The sequence below is a fragment of the Euprymna scolopes genome, chromosome 38 (assembly GCF_053919585.1).
Source record: "Euprymna scolopes isolate OS-2025 chromosome 38, ASM5391958v1, whole genome shotgun sequence".
NCBI lineage: Eukaryota > Metazoa > Mollusca > Cephalopoda > Sepiida > Sepiolidae > Euprymna > Euprymna scolopes.
Genome location: NC_136519.1, coordinates 51,562,283 through 51,584,129, shown reverse-complemented (window position 1 = coordinate 51,584,129; position 21,847 = coordinate 51,562,283). Strand labels below are relative to the sequence as shown.

The window sequence follows — 21,847 nt, the reverse complement described above, 5'->3', positions numbered from 1 at the left end:
TTTTTGTTATGGACAAGAGAGCCCCTTTTGGAGATCTGGTTTCCCTCTAAATTTTTACCCGACCTCATGTCCAATTCCGCCCTTGTGGAGTGGCAAGTAAACAAAAAAAATAATCAGAACGGACATTTTCCAGGGCATTTTATAATTAATCAGGAGTAACACTTTCAGGGCATTTTCTAATTAAATCAGAAATAACTTTTTCGAGTTACTTTTTTAATATTAAAACTTTGTTACATTAAACATAGTACCTATTCACAATGCCTCCCCACGGGACATATTTAGACACCACGGTCGTTTTTTTAACGTGAAGAAAAAATTGTCTTAGTCGTAAAGGATTTCTCTTCCACTGAGAGCCTATTTACTATGCCTCCCCACGGGACAGAGTTAGACACCAGGGTCATTTTTTAACGTGGAGAAAAGGTACAAAAATAAAAATTGTCTCAGTCGTGAAGGATTTCTCCTCCACTGAAAGAGAACAAGAAATTGAAGTGCAGCACCTGAAGAACAGATACTACACTTTGATCTTAGCCAAAAGGCCAAGAAAGACAAATCATTTTTATTAGCTTTGCCTCAACAGCGACACCAATTTTTTTTTAATATTTCAAGGGTGACAAGATTTATTTGGAATATTCCACTTTTTGGAATATTCCATTTTCCTTTTTTAGAGATGGATGCACAGCATGATAACGGACGGAGCGATTAGCGTATTATTATTATTATTATTATTATTATTATTATTATTATTATTATTATTATTATTATTATTGTTGTTATTATTATTATTATTATTATTATTATTATAATAAAAATAATAATAATAATAAGAAGAAGAAGAACAACAATAATAATAATAATAGTAACAATAATAATAACAACAACAACAATAATAATAATAAGAATAATAATAATAACAATACCAATAATAATAACAATATAATATTAGCAATAATAATAAAAACAATAATAATAACAATAATAATAACAATAATAATAATAATAATAATAATAACAATAACGATTATAATAACAATAATAATAACATTAATAATAATAATAACAATAATAACAATAATAATAATAATAATAACAACAATAATAACAATAATAACATTAATAATAATAATAACAACAATAATAATAACAATAATAATATCAATAATAATAACAATAACAATAATAATAACAATAATAATAATAACAATAATAATAACAATAATAATAATAACAAAAATAATAACAATAATAATACCAATAATAATAATAATAATAATAATAATAATAATAATAATAATAATAATAATAATAATAATAATAATAATTATAATAATAAATGAACCAAGAGCAGAAGAAATTAAAAACAGAAACAGAGAAGGTCAACAAACTCCTCCCACATATCCCAACAAATACAATCACAGACTTAAACAACCTGATTTACGCAGGCGCCAAAATGAATGAAACTCAAATCAGAAAAACAACCGGGGACAAGCGGTCCAATAAAACCTGGATTGGAAATAAGACTAGAAACCCAAATACACAAACATAAAAAAGAAACCAAAATGATCACCAGGAAAAAAGCAATGTTAAGAAAACGGAATATTGGAAATGTAACTGGCAGGGAGAGGCTAAACAAGAAACATAAAGAATTGAACCAAAAAATAAAAGCAAAAGAAGCGAGATTGAGACGATATCGATATAAATCTGAACAATGCAAACAAAATAGAACATTTGAAACTAATGAAAGCCAATTCTACCAAAATGTGAACGGAGGAAAAACAAAAACATAAACAATCAAATCCGACAGAAACAAAACTCTACTAGAGTAAAATATGGGAAGAGCGACGAGATCACAATAGAAATACCGAGAGCCTGAATAACATGAAAGAAAAGTTACAACTAATAGAAGAAGGAACAGTGGATGAAATCAGCAAGGGAATCCTAAAGAAAACCATAGGAAAAATAGCAAACTGGAGAGCACCATGGCCCGACCGGATACATGCATACTGGTTCAAAAAATAAACAGGCTTACACGAAAGGCGAGCCCAAAACCTAAGAAGATGTATATAGGAAACCAGTGTACCAGACTGGATGACAAAAGGTAGAACCACACTGCTACAGAAGGACACGGAAAAAAAGAGACCGTCCCTAGCAACCATAGGCCAATCACGTGCTTACCAATTATTTGGAAGATACTGACAGCCCACCTGAGGGAACAAATCTACCACTCCCTGAATAACCGTATGCTCATCCCCGAGGAGCATAAAAGGGTGCCAAAAAGGAAACATAGGAACACATGATCTGCTATATAGCGAGCAAAAGATCCTAAAAGAGGTAAAAAGGAGGAGAAATCATTTAGCCATGGCATTGATCGACTACAAAAAATCGTACGACAGGATCCCCCAATCATAGGTAATAGAATACCTAAATATGTATAAAATACCAAGCAGGATCACCAACGTAATAGAAAATGCAATGAAAACATGGAGACTGGAACTGAGAGCCGATGGACAACACATTACAGAAATTAACATACAAAGAGGCATTATCCAAGGAAACTCATTATCACCACTACTGTTCATCATAGCCATGGTGCCCTTGAACAGTATTCTGAGAAAGTGCCAAGCCGAATACAAGTTCTCTAATACAGAGGAAAAAAAAATGACCCACCTGATGTACATGGGCAATCTGAAACTTTTTTTGCAAGGGCCGAAAAGGAGCTAGAGACACTAATTAACACTACCAAGATCTTCAGCCAAGATATCCAAATGGTAATTTTGAATGGAAAAGTGCGCACAACTAGTTATAAGAAAGGGAAAACTGGAAACGACAGAATGCATGGAACTACCCAACCAAACAGAAATGATGGCACTAGAGGAACAATACGACTATAAATAATTGGGAATTCTGGAAGCGGACACCATCAGAGCAACAGAAATGAAAGAGAAAATTGGAAAGGAATACCTCAGGAGAACAAGAAAACTCCTGGAAACGAAATTATATAGCAGAAACCTAATAAAAGATATAAATACGTGGGAAGTATCACTAGTAAGATACTCTGGACAGTTTATAGGGTGGACAAAAGAAAAACTGAGACAACTCGACCAGAAAATCAGGAAACTCTTGACCATGCATAATGAACTACACCCAAAGTACGATATCGACAGACTACGTGAAAAGGATATACGGCGGGAGAGGACTGATCTGTATAGAAGACTGTATGAAGTAGACAAAAAAGTATTAGAAAAATACATAATGCAAAACACTGAAAGAGAGACACAGAGAAAACCAACAAAGCAGAAAACAGAGACAAACGACAAAACGAGAAAAGAGAAATGGGAACAGAAACAACTCCATGGAAGATTTTTAAGAATGGCAAAAGATGAGAATAACGAAAACACCTGGACATGGATGCGCAAATAACATATAAACCGAGAAATTGAATCTCTAATAACAGCAGCGCAAGATAACTCTACGAAAACAAACAATATCAAAGAAAGGATCGATAGAACACAAGAAAACAGCACATGCAGATTCTGTGGACAAAGAGACGAGACGATAAACCATATAGTAAGTGAATGCAGCAAACTTGCCAAAAAGGAATACAGAAACAGGTATGGCCAAGTGGGGAGGGTGGTACACTGGGAATTGTGCAAACGACTGCATTTTGAGCATACAGACAAATGGTACAAGCAAAAACCCGCAACAGCACTCGAAAACGAGAACCACAAAATCCTATGGGACGTGGACATACAGACGGACAAACACATCCAAGCAAGAAGACCAGATGTCGTAATAATAACAAGAAAGGGAAATCCTGTCAAATAGTAGACTTTGCAGTTCCAGCTGACCACAGGCTGAGTATGAAAGAAAAGGAGAAACGAAGCAAATATACAAAACTAGCCAGAGAGTTAAAAAGGATTTGGATGATGAAGAAAATCAAAATAGTATCGATAATAGTAGGAGCACTAGGAACAATCCCGAAAAAATTCGAAAAAAGAATATCAGAAATTAGAATCAGATGAATAAGTGCAAAAATACAACGACCAACTATAATGATAACGACTGAAATATTAAGGAAAACCCTTGAATCCGGAGAATAATACAAGATAATATAACGAATACGCGTTACAGGGAATGAAGAACACCGAAACTGCATATCTACAAGTTCTACACCCTAATCATGCATCCCCCCATTGTTTAATCTCGCCCCCCCCAATAAAAAAGGGATACGAAAGGACCGAGAAGGGTCAATAAGGACTGGAAGACCGCTGAGCGAGCGCCAACCATACCTTGGCTGGACAAGCACAAAGAGAACTTGGACCTTGAGGAGGCTGAGTGCCACTCAAATTCCAGTATAACCCAATGGCCACTGCCGGCGAGAAATCAATGGTAAGAGGATGTTGCGATGATGTACATTCATTTGCAAGTTCAATCGAAGGAGTTGGAGAGAATTGGACGTCTGGGAAGACTTGTTGTCACTCAGCCTCCAGAGAACACCACAGGTTTCCAATCAGATCGTTTGTTGGCCTGTGTGAAAGCTCCAAGGGAGCCAATAATAATAAGAATACGAATGAGATTGGGTTAGGTATGTATCAAAAGCAGATAGAAGTAATTCGAAAAAAAAAACAGCTTCAATAAATAGGATATATCACAAACAATGTTAATAAAATGATATAAATATATATATAGATATTTGTATATATATATATATATATATATATGAACAAATGATTAATAAAATATGTTAAAATACATCTTGAAAAAGAGTTAAAAACATATTTAATTTTAAAAAGGGAGCACAAGATAAGTGGATAGTCCTTAATCCGCGGAGTTTCGAAGAAATACTCTCCTTCTCATCAGAGGGCAGGAATTAGCAAAATGCAGGATCGGATTTTGCATATAAAAGTATTTAATAAAACTACAAGTAAGTCACAGATCTTACTTGGTTAAAAAGGGTGAGGTAAGGGGAACAGGAGGCAAAAGAAAAATAACAAAAAGATTTCACATGAATGGATAGTCCGGTGAAAGGTAAAAATCCAAATATATATATATATATATATATATATATATATATATATATATATATATATATATATATACTGAGTAAAACGATTCATAATTGGGATTAAAAATCAACTCGAGTGTACGACTGTTCGGGAAAAAGGTGTACATTTTATTGAAATCGACAATAAGTATTTACAATAATTTGACAATGGTTTATCCTTGTACTATAGTCTCCTCATCAGCAAAAATAGGGGGGGAGAAGTTAAAGAGACAAACATGAAACTAGAAATTAAGAATAGAAAAACTGTTAGTGTTATTAAAAAAAAAATCCTTTTATTGGTATTAAAAACCTACGTCTATTAAAAAGGTATTAAAAGTTTTTAATATATATATATATATATATATATATATATATATATATATATATATATATATATTGGCGTTTTTTTTGTCGTTTACATTTGTAGCTCTTTCTATGTGTCAAAAGGTTTTTTTTTAGTTCCTGTGTTTCTAGAAGTGTAAGCAATTTTGAGTTTCAGATGGTTCGCTGGGAGGTGACTTGTTTGTAGTAGACAGTTCCACAGAACAAAATATTCTTACTGTGTCGAGACGGAAAGAACATGTGAAATTGCTCCAGAAAAGGTTTAATATTTATGAAGCAGTTCTGGTTTCTGATTGGTTGGTAGCAGAACTTAGATTCGTCAGTTCTTAACAGCATTGTTTATAAATAGTATCGCCCGACTGTGTGGGATCATACTCCATTATTGCTGCCTGAGGCTCCCTGACCGGGGAACGCCGACGGGGTTACTCAGGCAATTTTTAAAATTGCAGGAGTGCCTTTCCTTTATGGGAGCCTGCGGGGTTCCCACTTTCCGGCCTTGTGCCACATACTGCTGAGGTGGGCAGTATTTAAATAACTACCCCATTATAAGCCTTTTATGATGGGATGTGTCTCCTAGTGGCTTCGGCTGCAGGGAGACAGGGTAGTACACGTCAAGGATTCGTCACTTGACACTCAGCCCAACAGGTGAGGGGCCGGGAACCGGGTCAGCACCTGTTGGACTGAGGTACACCGCCTGGGTAATACCTAGGAGGTCCACCCTCCCAGGCCTTGCCACCGGGCTTTCCGGTGGGGTAAGTTTATCTCTTGCTGCCTGAGGCGCCCCGACCGGGGAATGCCTACGGGGTTACTCAGGCAATTTTTAAAATTGCAGGAGTGCCCCTCCTTTAGGGGAGCCTGCGAGGTTCCCACTTTCCAGGTCTTGTGCCACATAATGCTGAGGTGAGCAGCATTTAAATAACTACCCCATTAAAAACATTACTGTTTTTTATGGAGAGCGCTGTTACGGCCGCTTCTGGCCAGGATCAAGGTGTGCTACCTGTCATCAGTGCTTGCTGCGATCTGCGCCGGAATGGTTTTGCTTGCCACTGCAAGGACCAGCTCTTCTTTGGGGATAGGACCAGCTGGGTCGTATTTGTTATTTCTGTGATTGTTTTCGTTATTGCCCTCAGGCAACTTAACTAATTGTTTTTGTTTTTCTTTTTTGTTGCAGATAGTCCGGGGTCCAGCTAATGCTTAAGATGCCGGCAGGGCCAAAGGAAACCGACGTGCCTTTTTAGGCGAAAGTCCCCTTGGTTTCCGAATCGGCGGGCACCTAGTTGGGCCTTGGACCATCACCAAAGATGGAGCAGGCCGCAGGTGTAGAGAAGGGTTCAGGGGGTGCTGTCCCGAAAGGCACCTCCAGGTCGAGAAGGGTTCTGGGAGTCGCCACTCCCAGTTCGGAAAGGTCGAGTGCAGGTGCGGTTCCTTGGTCGCCAACCCCCAACACGGAAGGGTCGTTTCGTCGCTGTCGGTATCGGGGGTTGCAACCCCAAAAGGCACCCCCAGAGCAGTAGCGTTCGGCAGGGTTGCGGGCGCGGGAATCGCCTCCCAAGAGAATACCCCAAGGTCAATGGAGACGAGACCCTGGGCAACGTCAGACACGGTAGTAGTCACAACCAGGGAGAAGGAGGTGGAGGCCTGGCGGAAGTTTGTAGAAGAGACCCCAGGTGGGCCGTGGAAGGTTGAAAAGAAAAGGGGACCAGTTAAGCGATGGGTGCGGGACAAGGAGGAGGCTCGCCAGTCGCAGTCCGAGAGAAGCAGCCCGAGGAAAAGATCGGTGGAAGGCTTGAGAAAGGCAAAGTCAATGGAAGTGTTCGTGGTGGATGGCTGCTCCCCGGGGATGGGGGGATCAGCTAGCGTGGAGCCGGTGGAAAAGGAGGAGTGGCCAGCCCTCGCAACGTCAGATTCACCAATTCCGGCAGCCCAGAGAACACCACGGGCAAAGACGGTGGCAGCAGCAGTAGCAGCGTCAGCAGGAGTCCTGTCCACGGGAGAACAGCAGAGCTGGGGACCAAAGGAGAGGAAGGCAAAGTCCCCAGCTTACTACAAACAGCTGTTTGAGACAAAATATAAAGAGCTCGTGGACGGGAACAATATCGTCATAGTCCCGGAGACGCTGGAAGGAATAATGAGCGCTCCGTCTCCCTGCTAACTTTAGACGGGAAAGGAAAGGGACTTAAAGGGGCCCCAAAAGACAAGATGATGGAACTCCTGGGCGAAGTAAAAATTCCGGCTCAATACGCGGTGAGAAGGTTTAATACCATGTGGGAGGTTCTCTTGCCGACAAAAGAAGAGGCGGAGAAGCTGGCAAGAGTGGATCTCGCATGGCGGGACATCCGCATCAGACCTGAATACCTGTCGAAAAGACGTACAACGGTGACGATATCTGGAGTTCCCTGTTTCCTAGAGGAAGACCAGTTGGGGGCCATCAGGTCCCAGTATGGGGAAGTTGACGAGGTGGAAGTAGTGAAAGGCCCTCGCAAATTCTAACAGAGGAATATAAATTTCTGATGCGGCTGTTAAGGAAGGAGTTCCATGGAATTCCCGCCCAATTGATATGCGAGGGCTGGTCGATGGTGGTCATCGTAGAGGGAAGAAGACCACAATGTTGGCAATGACAAAAAACAGGGCACGTGGCACAGCCCAAGACAAAAAAGACCGATGGAAGTAGATACCACAACAAACAAGTGGAGTACGGTGGTATCGAAGAAAGGGAGAAAAGTGGAACCGGCTCCACGGGGTGAGTTAAGTAATGGTAGTAATGGCTACAAAGAGAAAGATAAGTAGCAGATCATCCGGATCAGAAAGCGACGGGGGGGATGACAAACAGCAGGAGAAAAGGGGGAAAAAAGACCAGCCCACTGAACCTTAAAAAAACCAACCCCTCCAAAAGGATGTTCAGCCAATCACTCCCCTATTCACCACAACAACCAGCGAAACGGAACATACGGAAGCTCCAGCAGACACATCGGAAAAATACGAAAAAGAAGCCCCGGGAAAAACTGCAGAAAAGTCGGCAGCAACAAGAGCTGAAAAAAACAGAAAGTTCTCTTTCTGGCCCGGGGAGAGAATTTGCGAAGCCGACATAAGTAACACGGGCAGTGACCTCAACGAAAGACAGAGGAGGCACCTTAAAGAACTGGAAAACCCCTCAAAGGTTGAAAACAAGGAGGTCACTGACCCAAGAAACTTTCCGGATGCTCCGTCACTAATAGCGTTTGTCCGGGTGAATAGGGGAGGTAGAGCGAAAGCGCTCTGAAGAATGGTTGAGGAGACGAAAACCGCATTTAAAGGCCTCAAGATAGTGGACGGGGAGCACCTATCACTGAGTAAAATAAATACGCAATGTGAGGGGAGGGTCCCGCTTTATGTTCACTCCTCCTTTTATAGGGCTTTAAAAATGGCGTTCCCCTTGGACGTGGGGGGCCTGGCTCGAGACGGACGGCTTACGTCCGACCTGCTCATGGGCAGCCCGAGGACTTCAGACCCCTAGTAGACGAATACTACTAGTTAGGGAAACATGGCCTTGAACCTTGCTAGTTTGAATGCTAGGGGCATGAGATCGCGAAGCAAGGCTGCTCGCGTGCTGAATGATCTCGTGGCCCTTGACGTAGATGTAGCTGCACTAAAGGAGACCCACTTTGTTGGAGATGGGGACTGCGATGTGCTGGTAAACGATTTTGATGTTTACTCAGCATATGGCAGCCTCCAGAGCCGGGGGGTTTCTGTGCTAGTGAGTCGCACTCTGTCTGCGGCGGTTACCGTTGTCCACGCGGACGCTCATGGGAGGATCGTCGTGGTTGATGTCGTTAAAAGCGGCGCGTTTCGGATCGTGGCAGTTTATGCGCCCAACATCCACAGCGAGAGGGTTTCCTTTTTTCGGCGGGTGGAGGTGTTTCTCTCTTTGGGTCCGAAGCGGGTAGTCTTAATGGGGGAATGCAATGCCGTCCTGGACCCCAAGATAGATAAGGTCGGGGGGGTATAGGGTCGAGGCGGGGTGACAACAGCCTGTCTGACCTTATGGCCTCATGCGATCTGGTCGACAGGTTCCGTCTGGATAACTGCGGGAAGGAGATTTGGACGTGGCATGCTAGTTCGGCCGCCTCTTCGAGTATATACTTGGACAGGATGTTAATTAGAAGGGGCCACGCAGATTTCCTATCTTGTCCCACGTTCCACTGGCTAGGTCATTCGGACCATAAACTCGTGTTTGCCCGTCTGAAATAAGGTAATAGGCCTAGGTTGGCTGGATACTGGAAGTTGAACGTCTCCTTGTTGGAGTCGAACGACTTCCGGGAGCAGCTGACGTCACTAATTCAGAAGGAGTTAGTGGGGGCGGTTACCGGGAGTAGCTGGTGGGTTAAGCTTATGGTCACCATTAGGCACTTTTGTGTCCAATACAGCCAAAGCCTCACATTTACTAGGGCTCGACCAAAAGGCACTTAGATGATAGACTGACCCGGGCGGTGGCAGGGGGGGGCCTAGAAACAGCTCTAGTAAGGGGGACCTGGATCACTTGGCTAGCAAGCGATACGCAGGTCAGGTAGGTAGAGCTAGGTTAAACAGAGTCTCCAACGAAGCCGTGAACGTTGACGCTGTTGAGCGAAAGGCCGCCCTAAGACGCGGCTCGGATGGGTACATTCGGGAGGTGAAAAACCTGGAAGAGCGCTCTCTCGTGTCGGCACGGGGGATCTGCAATGGGTTTCGGCAACATTTGGAGGAGCGCTTCACCCAACTACCCAGACTCTGCGGCCAGGAGTTTGGCAGCTATTTAGCTGGCTCGCCCCGCCTTACTGCGGCCCGAGCGGCTAGCTGCGAGGGGATGGTTACGGAGTGTGAGGTCATTACTGCGTTGAAGCAGGTTGGTCACAACAAATCTCTGGGGCTCGATGGTTTGCCCTACGAACTGTTTTTGAGGCTGTCACCACTGTTTGTGCCCCTTCTGACGGGCGTGTTTAACCACTGGTTTGCCCAGGGCTCGATCCCGAGGCAGGTTACCAAAAGAGTGGTCACGCTTCTGAAGAAGTGGGGTCAACATGGAGGGGGGAATCTAGACGACTATAGGCCCATAACTCTGCTTAACGCAGATTTCACGATTTTGTCCCGCGTTCTTGCGAACCGACTGCAGGTTGTTATCGGTGACTTGATCAAACCGGATCAGAACTTCGCTGTGAAGGGTCGATCGATTCAGAACAATTTGCACTTGGTTCGCACGATTTTGGAGGGGTTAGAAGACGACACTGAAGCACCGCTGATCAATTTAGATCAGCCCAATGAGTTCGATAGGGTGGACTATGGGTTCCTGAGATCTGTTGTGGAAACCGCCGGCTTTGGTCCGGACTTCCGCAAGTGGATCTCCGCCCTGTATCATGATCCCGCGGTAGTGGTGCAAGTAAACAGTAGGTTGTCGGAGTCCTTTGGGGTCTCCCGGTCGGTGCGGCAGGGTTGCCCGCTGTCGCCTCTGTTGTATGTCCTGGCGTTGGAACCCTTCCTTCGCAAATTAAGGGACGATGCGGCGAGACCAGTCCTGCGCGGCATAGCTCTACCTGGCGGCAAATTTGCCAGGGTGTCCACGTACGCTGATGACGTCACTGTGTTCGTTGCAAGGCGTAGCGACATTAGAGCGGTGATAGAGGCGATCGCTGAGTACGAAGTTGTCACAGGGGCCGTGATCAATCGCAGCAAGTCCGTTGGCCTTCGGTTGGGCGCCTGGACAGGGGTAAACTCGCTTCCAGGTGCGTTCGGCTGGACCGGTGGCCCGGTAAAGATCCTTGGAGTGTGGTTCGGGCCGGACCTCCAGCTGGACAAGAATTGGTCAGAAGTCGAAGGTCGAGTCGTCAGTAGGGACTTGGATTCGTAAGGGATTGTCGTTGAAGGGTCGCGCGGAGGCATGTGCTACATACCTGTTTTCGTTGATCCTTTACCGCTTGTCTGTACTTCCCCTGCCTGCGGATCGTTGTAAGGCTTTAGAGCGCTTTCTTTTCAAACTTCTTGTGATGGAAGGAAAGCCGTATGTCCGCAGACAGGTCTGTACGCAGAAGCTTAGCGAGGGAGGCTAGGGAATTCCGGACTTGAAAAGTCATAAGCACGCAGAAAGACTGGCGTTCCTGAGTCGGACACTGATGGAGGAAATGCACTGGGTACCAGTAGTGGAACGAGCTTTTCCGCGGCTCATATCCGCCCCTGCCGCTGAAGGTCACAGAAGACCGGCGGGGGAACGATGTTTCCTGACCGAATGCCGAGCCGGCCTTACGGCATTGCTGGGGTCCAGGGACCTCGCACGGCCTAGGAGGAGGCTATATGAGGAGTTAGTGGTTGGTACCGCAAAAGATCCGCTGGTGGAGCAGCTACATCTGTCGAGGGGGGAACTTCTCTCGCTGTGGATTTGGGCGACTGCCAGTAGCTTTATAAATAATGCGGAATATTCCATAACATGGAGGCTATTCCGGGACGCGCTGCCACTCTTTGGCAGACTAGCCAGGGATTTCAGGGATAGTGAGCATTATTATCCCCCCTGCCCACGCTGCAACGACGAAGAGGAGGAGGAGACGAGAGAACACGCGTTATTTAAGTGCAGTGGGATGCAGAGCCTCTGGGAGTATGTCAGAGAGGTAACGGCTCGCATCGACCCCGAGCGGTCGGTGCCACTTGATTTAACGTACGTTGTTAACAATGTGGACCCGCCGTTTGACAGGGAGAAACGGGCGGTGTTTCTAGCGATCCTAGCGGTAGCTCGGTTAGTGCCGTGGGTTACATGTATGGGCATTGTCTATGAGGAGCGATCTGTTTCGGATCAGGATTTGGTTGTTTATATCAAGCATCAATTTAAAATAAAGATCAGATGTGATTGGCAAAGATTGCACCGCATAGACTTTTATAGGAGATGGGTGCACAACACTAGTGTGTGCATCCAACGAGGCGCTAGGTTCGAGTTCGTGTTTCAACCCTAGTGGTATTGGTCCTAAGGTGTTGAGGTTTCATAATTTTCTCGGAACCCAGCCCTTTATGACTTTAATATAAGGTTCACGTCATAAGATGGGTAGGATTAGGCTAGATAGCAAAGTAACCACCCAGAGTGGATAGTTTTGTGCTTTATTAGGGCCAAGACTAGGGTAGTATGCGTGTTGATCCTGTCTCTATAGTCTTTTATTTTTTCGATAGTTGACAATAGGAGAGCTTCCAAAGATGCCCAATTCACTTGCTTTGTTTTGTCCCGGCCCTGTTTTTGCCCATTACGAAGTTTATCTTGGAAGACGCCACCTATCCCTGTGGAACCCAAACCCAAGTTATTTTTCACACAGTCCCTTAGGTCCTCCACTCCCATTTAGGAAACGACCTGCTTGCTTTCACCTCTTCCCCCGGGGGGGAAGAGGACGGGAAGACAGTGGGCGTTTCACATGACAGACCAGCTGTTAGGTAGGGAGGGCCCCTTACTAATCCACCCCATAGGCAGTTTGTTTATTTGTTTTCTTTTTCTTTCTTTTTGGGTCTTTTCTAGTTTGCCCCCTCCCCATCATCTCACCCCCATTATACATTTAAAAAAAAATTCTTTAAGTTTGTAAATATGTTATTTTTCTCTTTTTATATAACAGCGTGAATATCGCCCGCCATCCCGTAAGCTGGGGAGCTGTGATTTTAAGTAGGTCCTGGTAAGAATGTAGGCGGTTTAGTGAGATATAAACTCTAGTATAGGTTTATTAATAAAATACTTGCTATCTAACGCAAGTCTAGCCTAAGAACATTAGCAAATACCCTTATTTTATCCACTTCCCCTACTGGCCCTGGTGCCTAACTTGTTTCGGACCCCAAATGAGGCCTTGGCAGTAGATAATGCCAAGGCCGGGGCCGAAACGGCTAAATATCTTTAAAACATTACTGTTTTGATGGGATGTGTCTCCTAGCGGCTTCGGCTGCAGGGAGACAGGGTAGTACACTTCAAGGATTCGTCACTTGACACTCAGCCCAACAGGTGAGGTGCCAGGAACCGGGCCGCACCTGCTGGACTGAGGTACACCGCCTGGTTAATACCTAGGAGGTCCACCCTCCCAGGCCTTGCCACCGGGCTTTCCGATGGGGCAAGTTTATTGCTTGCTGCCTGAGGCGCCCCGACCGGGGAATGCCGACATGGTTACCAAGGCAATTTTTAAAATTGCAGGAGTTCCCCTCCTTTAGGGGAGCCTGCGAGGTTCCCACTTTCCAGGCCTTGTGCCAAATATTGCCGATGTGGGCGGCAATTAAATAACTACCCCATTACAACTCCAAAATATTGCAACAGTTAATCTCAACATTTAAGAGTTTTAATTATTGTAATTCGTTGTATTTTGTTAGACATCCTTTTTATTTCAATACGAGCATTTCAGCCCGGCGTTTCCCGGGTGTTTGAATGTGTGTGTGGAGCAAACAAAAAAAAACTGGTAGTAGAAAGGCAGGCTGGAACCCGTACAGCGAAGGACGAAAAAGACGGGGGAAAAAACCTGACGTCTTTTTTGTTACGACCCCCACCAACCCGGAAGTGACGTAGGTTTTAATTTAGTCTAGACAATAGAAAGGAGAGGATGACTTTAAAAAATATCGGCGAAAAAGCGACCCCCCCCTGTAGAAAAGTGCCCAGTTGAAGGTGAAGATATTAAGGTTTTAACCAATTCGTAGATATTTTTCGTCTGAAAGGTCGTACTTCAAAACGATACGGATCTTGTAAACATACGTCGCCTCTGTCGAAAGTTTTAGGCAGACATGCATACATACCTACATTCATATAATGGTAACCAAAAATTTTCGACACAAACCAATTGAAAAGCTTGAAACCTCTTTATGTAAAATTTCTAATGTTTAGACCAGAAATTTGCCGAAAACTAATTACACTGATTTTCCCAAATCTCAGTACACTGTATATCAAATTTCGAGTCTGTAGACATAAAATTGACAAAGTTATTGCGTAGGGAAATGTACACAAACAGAACGCAGACACACATACAGACACATACACAGACACTTTCACTTTTATAGACATATAGATAGATAGATAAAACAAAAATACATACGAATACATAAATATATATGGAAACATTTTTTTGTTTACTATAAACTTTTTACGCAAATATTATTCAAGTATAAATCAAGTAGAATATCTGCCTGAATATAATTACACGTAATAGTTAACTAAAGATGATCATCCCATCAGAAAGCCGAAAAAAAAATAGGGAATTAATTAAAATGAATGTTTACAAGAATATTCAAATTAGCTAGATATGTGCTAGTGAATGCAATCCCACAACCCATATATAAGAAAAATAAATAAAACAATGTAATTTCGTTTTAAATAATTAGCAAAGAAAGGTTTTAATATGAATATCAATGCACACAAAAGAAAAACGAATTTAGATGAGTATATATATATATATATGTCGCGGCTTGGCCGCTAACAAACAACAACAACAACAACGACGGCATTACAAACGACCAGCAATTAATAGACTCTACCAAAAATCAGCAGTAGCAAGTAAACAACAACAACAACAACGACGGCATTACAAACGACCAGCAATTAATAGACTCTACCAAAATCAGCAGTAGCAAGTAAACAACAACAACAACAACGACGGCATTACAAACGACCAGCAATTAATAGACTCTACCAAAATCAGCAGTAGCAAGTAAACAACAACAACAACAACGACAGCATTACAAACGAACAGCAATTAATAGACTCTACCAAAATCATCAGCAGCAGCAATGTCGGCGGCTGTCACGTGATTTCAGGGCCCCGTTGTAGAAAAGAAATTTAAAAAAAACATCTTTTCTACAACAATAACAAAAACAACAAACTTTAATTTCCTGGAAAAAACTTTGAAATACAAACAACGAAATCCTTCAGCATCGACTGCTCGTAAAGAACACATCCGGGAATTAATATTAACTGTTGTTTATAAATAGAAAACAATTTCCTGCCCGTCCCCGGTATCTAGCAGCCCTCTGAATATTTTCGGCGATATTTTCGCCGCTCGTGGGCTTGGTTCTCATGCGAAGCTCCTTTAACTGTTCACGTTTTCTATTCCTTTTTCAGATTGTTCAGTGTCTGGAACCGACTTAAGCAGCCGGCAGGACTAGAGGTTACCCACGTACCCTTTTGTGGTGAAGGCCCTCTAGCTTCCAAATCGGCGGGTCGGGGAAGGGCACTGGGCCAACAAATCAAGAGGCAGGCCTCTGCCTCTAACACCATGGGGGACGCCCCTGGTGTTGTGCCGAGAAGGGGGGGTGTCACATCCGGTGACACCCCAGTGCCGAGAAGGGGGGGTGTCACATCCGGTGACACCCCAGCGCCGAGAAGGGGGGGTGTCACACCCGGTGACACCCCAGTGCCGAGAAGGGGGGGTGTCACACCCGGTGACACCCCAGTGCCGAGAAGGGGGGGTGTCACACCCGGTGACACCCCAGTGCCGAGAAGGGGGGGTGTCACACCCGGTGACACCCCAGTGCCGAGAAGGGGGAGCGTCACATTCGGTGACGTTCCAGTGCCGTTGACGGGTAACGTCACAATGCCGTCGAGTGACGTTACAGTGCCGCTGTCGGGGGAGACCACGCCCAATGGAATCCCAGTGCCGTCGAGAGATACCACACCCGGTGGAGTCTCAGTGCCGTCGTCGTTGTCAGGGGATGCCACACCCAGTGAAATCCCACTATCACCTGCAGCGTTCATGGTAGAAATAGAGTCTCTAGCCGCGGGGTATTCACCATCACCTCCTGTATACCTAGTAGAGGGAAAAGACTCTAGGCCCGGGGGCGCTGAACCAAGGGAGGACAGCGACACAGATTTTCTCAACCCATGGGCAGTTGTCGGGGGAAAACCACGGACACGGGAAGAGAAAAGAGCAATCAAGACAGGCTGGGCCATACCTCAAAGGCCCATCAGGAAATCACACCCTTCCACAGAAGGAACGAACAGAGCGGTCAAGTCGGCAAACAACAGCCCGAAGAAGAGGGAACCAGCTTTGAGGAGATGGAACTCTCTTGAGTTTGAGAAACCTACTGCACGGCAACCCATGACTCACGAGAAGAAGCAGAATCCGGGAAAAAGCCCAGAAGCAAGACCGGAGAAGACGGGTCACGAGGGATCACAGCAGCAGAGCCCAGGAAAAAGTCCAGAAGCTGGAAGCAGCTGGGGACCAAATCAAACAAGTCCAGAGAAGACCTGGGGCCCGAAGGAGCAAAAGAGCCCGGAAGCATACCGAAGACTCTTCCAGGAAAAGTACCGGCACCTCACGGACGGAAATGAAATCAAGCCAGTCCCAGGGAAGCTCGAAAGCCTCAGAAGAAGAATTGTGTCCCTAGTGACTTTCGATGAAAAACAAAAGGGGCTCACCGGATTGAGCAAGGAGAAAATGATAAGCTTGTTGGTGGAAACAAACATCCCAGCAACTTACATAGTGCGTAGAAGTTACGCAATGTGGGATGTCCTGCTACCCACAGAAGAAGACGCCATCAGAACATCAAAAAGCGACACAATATGGAAGGGGATCCGGTGTAAGCCAGAATACCTGGAAAAAAGACGAACAACGGTGACCATTCTGGGAGTCCCATGGTGTTTCGAAGAGGAGCAGGTCGGAGCCATCTTATCACAATATGGGGACGTGGAGGCAGTGACGGCAGCGCGAGGCCCCAAAAATATAATGACCGGAGATTATAAGCTCAAGATGAGGGTCAACAGAGCTGGCTTCAACACAATCCCCGCCCAACTGACATGGGAGAAATGGACAATGTCCATAATCGTCGAAGGCAGAAGGCCACACTGTTGGAGCTGTAGGATGCCGGGCCACATGGCGAAGTTCTGCCCGAAGAGGGATCCAGTGCCCCCACCGACAGCGGTGCCCCCGGTGAAAGTGACGGAGAAAGCAGTCACACCAACAGCGGAGACACCAAGGAGCTGGAGTACTGTGGCCAAGAAGGGAAAGCAGAAGACAGTGGCCCCGGAAAAGCCAAAAGACCAGAAACAAAAGGAAGAGAAGTCGGGAGTGAAACGAAAGTTGGCCCCCGAATCAGAAGAGGAAGAAGAAGAAAAGAAGACGGAAAAAAGAAGCCTGGCAGCCACAAACAAGAAGGTTAAGGAAGACCAGGAAGACGACGACGAAGAAGACCAAGAAAACCCTGCCCAACCGTCAGACCCCATGGATGAGCAGAATACCCCTCCCCCTACCACTACTACTCCTACTACCAACGAGGAGACCCCTGAAGCCCAAACTTCCGAAGACGTAGAAGCCGGGTCCCCAGAGGACATGGAAGCAGAAGAGAACAAAGAGACGATCAGCACCACCACCACCCCGGTAGCCCCGATCCGGACTGAACGAACACGGAAGAGGCCTTTCTTACCCGGGGAGAGGATATGCGAGGTGGATGTGAGCCAGGGACCGGTGGACCTCAGCGCAGGCCAGAAGAAGCACGTCCAAAAGCTGGAAAAGCTCACCGAAGTGGACGGGAAGGAAGTGGAGAGGCCAACCAACTTCAGTGAAGCACCGATGCTCATCACGTTCCTGAGAAAGGAGAAGGGGGCCAGAGTAAAAGCATTATGGAGGATGGTTGCCGAAGCGAAACTGGCTTTTCCGGGGCTGAAGATTGTGGATGAGGAGCACCCGTCCTTAATGCAAATAGCAGTCAAGTGCGAAGGGAGGGTCCCCATTTATGTTCACCCATCCCTTTATAGAGCCTTGAAAATAACCTTTCCCTTGGACGTGGGGGGACTGGTCCGAGGAGGTCAGTTCACAACAGAGTTGCTAACTGGCAGCATCGGTCAGTCTTTCGGCGTTCTAACACCCGAGGACTTTAGACCCGTTTTTGAGGGATACTTCTAGTTAAGGAAATTATGGCAAACTTGAACCTAGCTAGTTTAAATGCGAGGGGCATGAGATCTCGAAGCAAGGCTGCTCGCGTGCTGAGGGATCTCATAGCCCTGGAGGTAGATATAGCTACAATTCAGGAGACCCACTTTGTTGGGCCCGGGGATTGCAGTGTGCTGGCGAACGACTTTGACGTTTATTCAGCATACGGCAATTCCTTTAGCCGTGGGGTTTCTGTGTTAGTGAGTCGCACCCTAGGTGCGGCGGTTACTGTAGTTCACGCGTGCGCTCATGGAAGGCTGGTCGTGGTCGATGTTGCCGTTAAAAGCAGTAAGTTCCGGATTTTGGCAGTTTACGCGCCCAATATCGCTGGGGAGAGGGTTTCCTTTTTTCGGCAGGTGGAGGTGTTCCTTTCGGCGGGTCCGGAGCGAGTAGTTTTAATGGGGGACTGGAATGCCATCCTGGACCCCAAGATAGATAAGGTCGGGGGGAATAGAGGGTCGGATCGGTGTGAAAGCAGCCTGTCTGACCTGATGGCCTCGTGCGATCTTGTCGACAGGTTCCGTCTGGATCACCCAGGGAGGGAGATGTGGACGTGGCAAAGTAGCGTGGCCGCCTGTCCAAGTACCTACTTGGACAGGATGTTAATTAGAAGAGGCGACATAGATTTCTTATCGTGTCCCACGTTCCACTGGTTAGGTCATTCGGACCATAAATTAGTAATGGCCCGTTTGAGATTAGGTAATAGGCCTAGGTTGGCTGGCTACTGGAAGTTGAACGCCTCCTTGTTGGAGATGAACGACTTTCGGGAACAGCTGACAACACTAATTCAGCGGGAGTTAGTGGGGGCGGTTACCGGGAGTAGCTGGTGGGTTAGACTTAAGGCTACCATTAGGCTCTTTTGTGTCCAATACAGCCAACGCCTCGCGTTAACTAGGGCACGGACCAAAAGGCAGCTAGAAGATAGATTGACCCGGGCGGTGGTTGGTGGGGATCCCCTAGAGATAAACATAGTTAAGGGGGACCTTCAGCGCTTGGCTAGCGAGCGTTACGAAGGGCAAGTAGTTAGGGCTAGGTTAAAAAGAGTCTCTAACGAAGCCGTGAACGTTGACGCTGTTGAGCGTAAGGCTGCCTTAAGACGTGGTTCGGACGGGTACATTCGGAAGGTGAAAAACCTGGAAGGACATACCCTCGTATCGACTCGAGAGATTTGCAATGGGTTTCGTCAACATTTGAAGGAACGCTTTACCCAACTACCCAGACTCCGCGGCCAGGAGTTTGGCAGCTATTTAGCCGGCTCGCCCCGCCTTACTGCGGACCGAGCAGCTAGCTGTGATGGGGTGGTTACAGAGCGTGAAGTCATTACTGCGTTGAAGCAGGTTGGCCAGAACAGATCTCCAGGGCTCGATGGTCTGCCCTACGAATTGTATTTGAGGCTGTCGCCCATGTTTGTTCCTCTTCTGACGGGTGTGTTTAACCACTGGTTTTCCCAGGGATCCATCCCTGGGCAGGTAACCAAAGGAGTGGTCACACTACTGAAGAAGAAAGAGCGGCATGGTGGGGAGGACTTAGATGATTACAGGCCCATCACTCTGCTAAACACAGAGTTGAAGATTTTGGCCCGCGTTCTTGCAAACCGACTGCAGGTTGTCATCGGTGATTTGGTCGAACCGGATCAGACTTGTTCTGTGAAGGGGAGAACGATTAAAGACAACTTGCACTTGGTGCGCACGATCATAGAGGGGTTAGAAGACGACACAGGAGCCGCGCTGATCAATTTAGATCAGTCCAAAGCTTTCGATAGGGTCGACCATGGTTTCTTGGAGTCTGTTTTGGAGACCGCCGGTTTTGGTCCGGACTTCCGCAAGTGGATTTCCGTTTTGTATCGTGACCCCACGGTAGCGGTACAAGTAAATGGTAGGTTGTCGGAGTCCTTTGGGGTCTCTCGGTCGGTGCGCCAGGGGTGTCCGCTGTCGCCTCTGCTTTATGTCCTGGCGTTGGAGCCCTTCCTTCGCAAGTTAAGGGACGAGACGACGAGACCAGTCCTACGCGGGATAGCTCTACCTGGCGGCCGATTTGCCAGGGTTTCCGCGTACGCCGATGACGTCACCGTTTATGTAGGGCGAAGGATCGATATTAAAGCGGTGATAGAGGCGGTCGATGAGTATGAACGTGTTACAGGGGCCATAGTCAACCGCAGCAAGTCCGTTGGCCTGCGGTTGGGCACTTGGACCGGGGTAAACTCGCTTCCAGGTGAGTTCGGCTGGACAGATGGCCCGGTAAAGATTCTTGGAATCTGGTTCGGGCCTGGGCTCCAGCTGGACAAAAATTGGTCGGAGGTACAGACAAAGGTCGAATCGTCAGTGGGGACTTGGATTCGCAGGGGTTTGTCCCTGAAGGGTCGTGCGGAGGCGTGCCAAACTTACGTCTTTCCGTTGATCCTTTACCACTTGTCAGTACTTCCCCTGCCTGCGGACCGCTGTAAGGCTTTGGAGCGACTCCTTTTCAGACTCCTCTGGAAAGGGGGAAAGCCGTATGTCCGTAGACAGGTCTGTACACAGAAACTCAGCGATGGAGGCTTGGGAATGCCTGACTTGTTAAGTCATAAGCACGCCGAAAGATTGGCGTTCCTAAGTCGGACACTGCTTGAGGAATTGCACTGGGTACCAGTTGTGGAGCACGCTTTCCCACAGCTCATACCCTCCCCTGCCGCCGAAGGTCGCAGAAGACCGGCGGGGGAACGGCGGTTCCTCTCCGAATGCCGAGCCGCCCTTAGGGCATTGCCGGGGTCCAGTGACCTTGCACGGCCTAGGAGGAGACTGTATCGGGATTTAGTAGTGGGGACCGCAAAAGATCCGCTGGTTGAGCGGCTGCACATGTCGAGGGAGGAGGTCCTCTCTCAGTGGAATTGGGCGCCAGCCAGTAGCTTTCTAAATAATTCAGAGTTTTCAATCACATGGAGGCTAGTCCGGAATGCGCTGCCACTTTTCGGCGTACTAGCCAGAGACTGCAGAGAGGATGAATACGTTCCTTTCTGCCCCCGCTGCGAGGAAGACGAAGATGAAACGAGGGAGCATGCCTTTTTTCTTTGCAGCGGAGTTCGGAGGCTCTGGGAGTACGTCGGAAGGGTAACGGCTCGCATCGACCCCGAGCGGTTGGTGCCACTTGATTTGGCGTACGTCGTCGACAACATGGATCCGCCGTTTACTGGGGAGAGACGATTGGTGTTTCTAGCGATCCTAGCAGTAGCTAGATTAGTAACGTGGATTTCACGTCTTGAAATTGTCCATGAGGAGCAATCTGTTTCGGATCGGGATCTGGTTGGTCGCTTTAAACATCAACTTAAAGTAAAGATCAGATGCGATTGGAAAAGATTGCACCGCATGGACTTTGATAGGAGATGGGTGCACAACACTAGTTTGTGCATCCGACGAGGCGCTAGGTTTAAGTTTGTTTTCCCACCCTAGTGGTATCTGTCAGGCGGTGCTAAGGTTCTACGGAACCCAGCCCCAAACAAAGTAACAGAGTAGGGATAGTTAGGTCCTAACCACCACGAGTGGAAAAATTCTTTATTAGATACTAGACTAGGGCAAGTATGAAAGTTGATCCCGTCCCTGAATTTATTTTTATCGGCAAT

General features: G+C 46.3%; 1 pseudogene; it reads right to left on the bottom strand.

The window, feature by feature from the left end:
- Nucleotides 1-415: 415 nt before the first annotated feature.
- On the bottom strand, nt 416-549 carry LOC145263408 (U2 spliceosomal RNA; annotated as a pseudogene).
- Nucleotides 550-21,847: the final 21,298 nt, after the last annotated feature.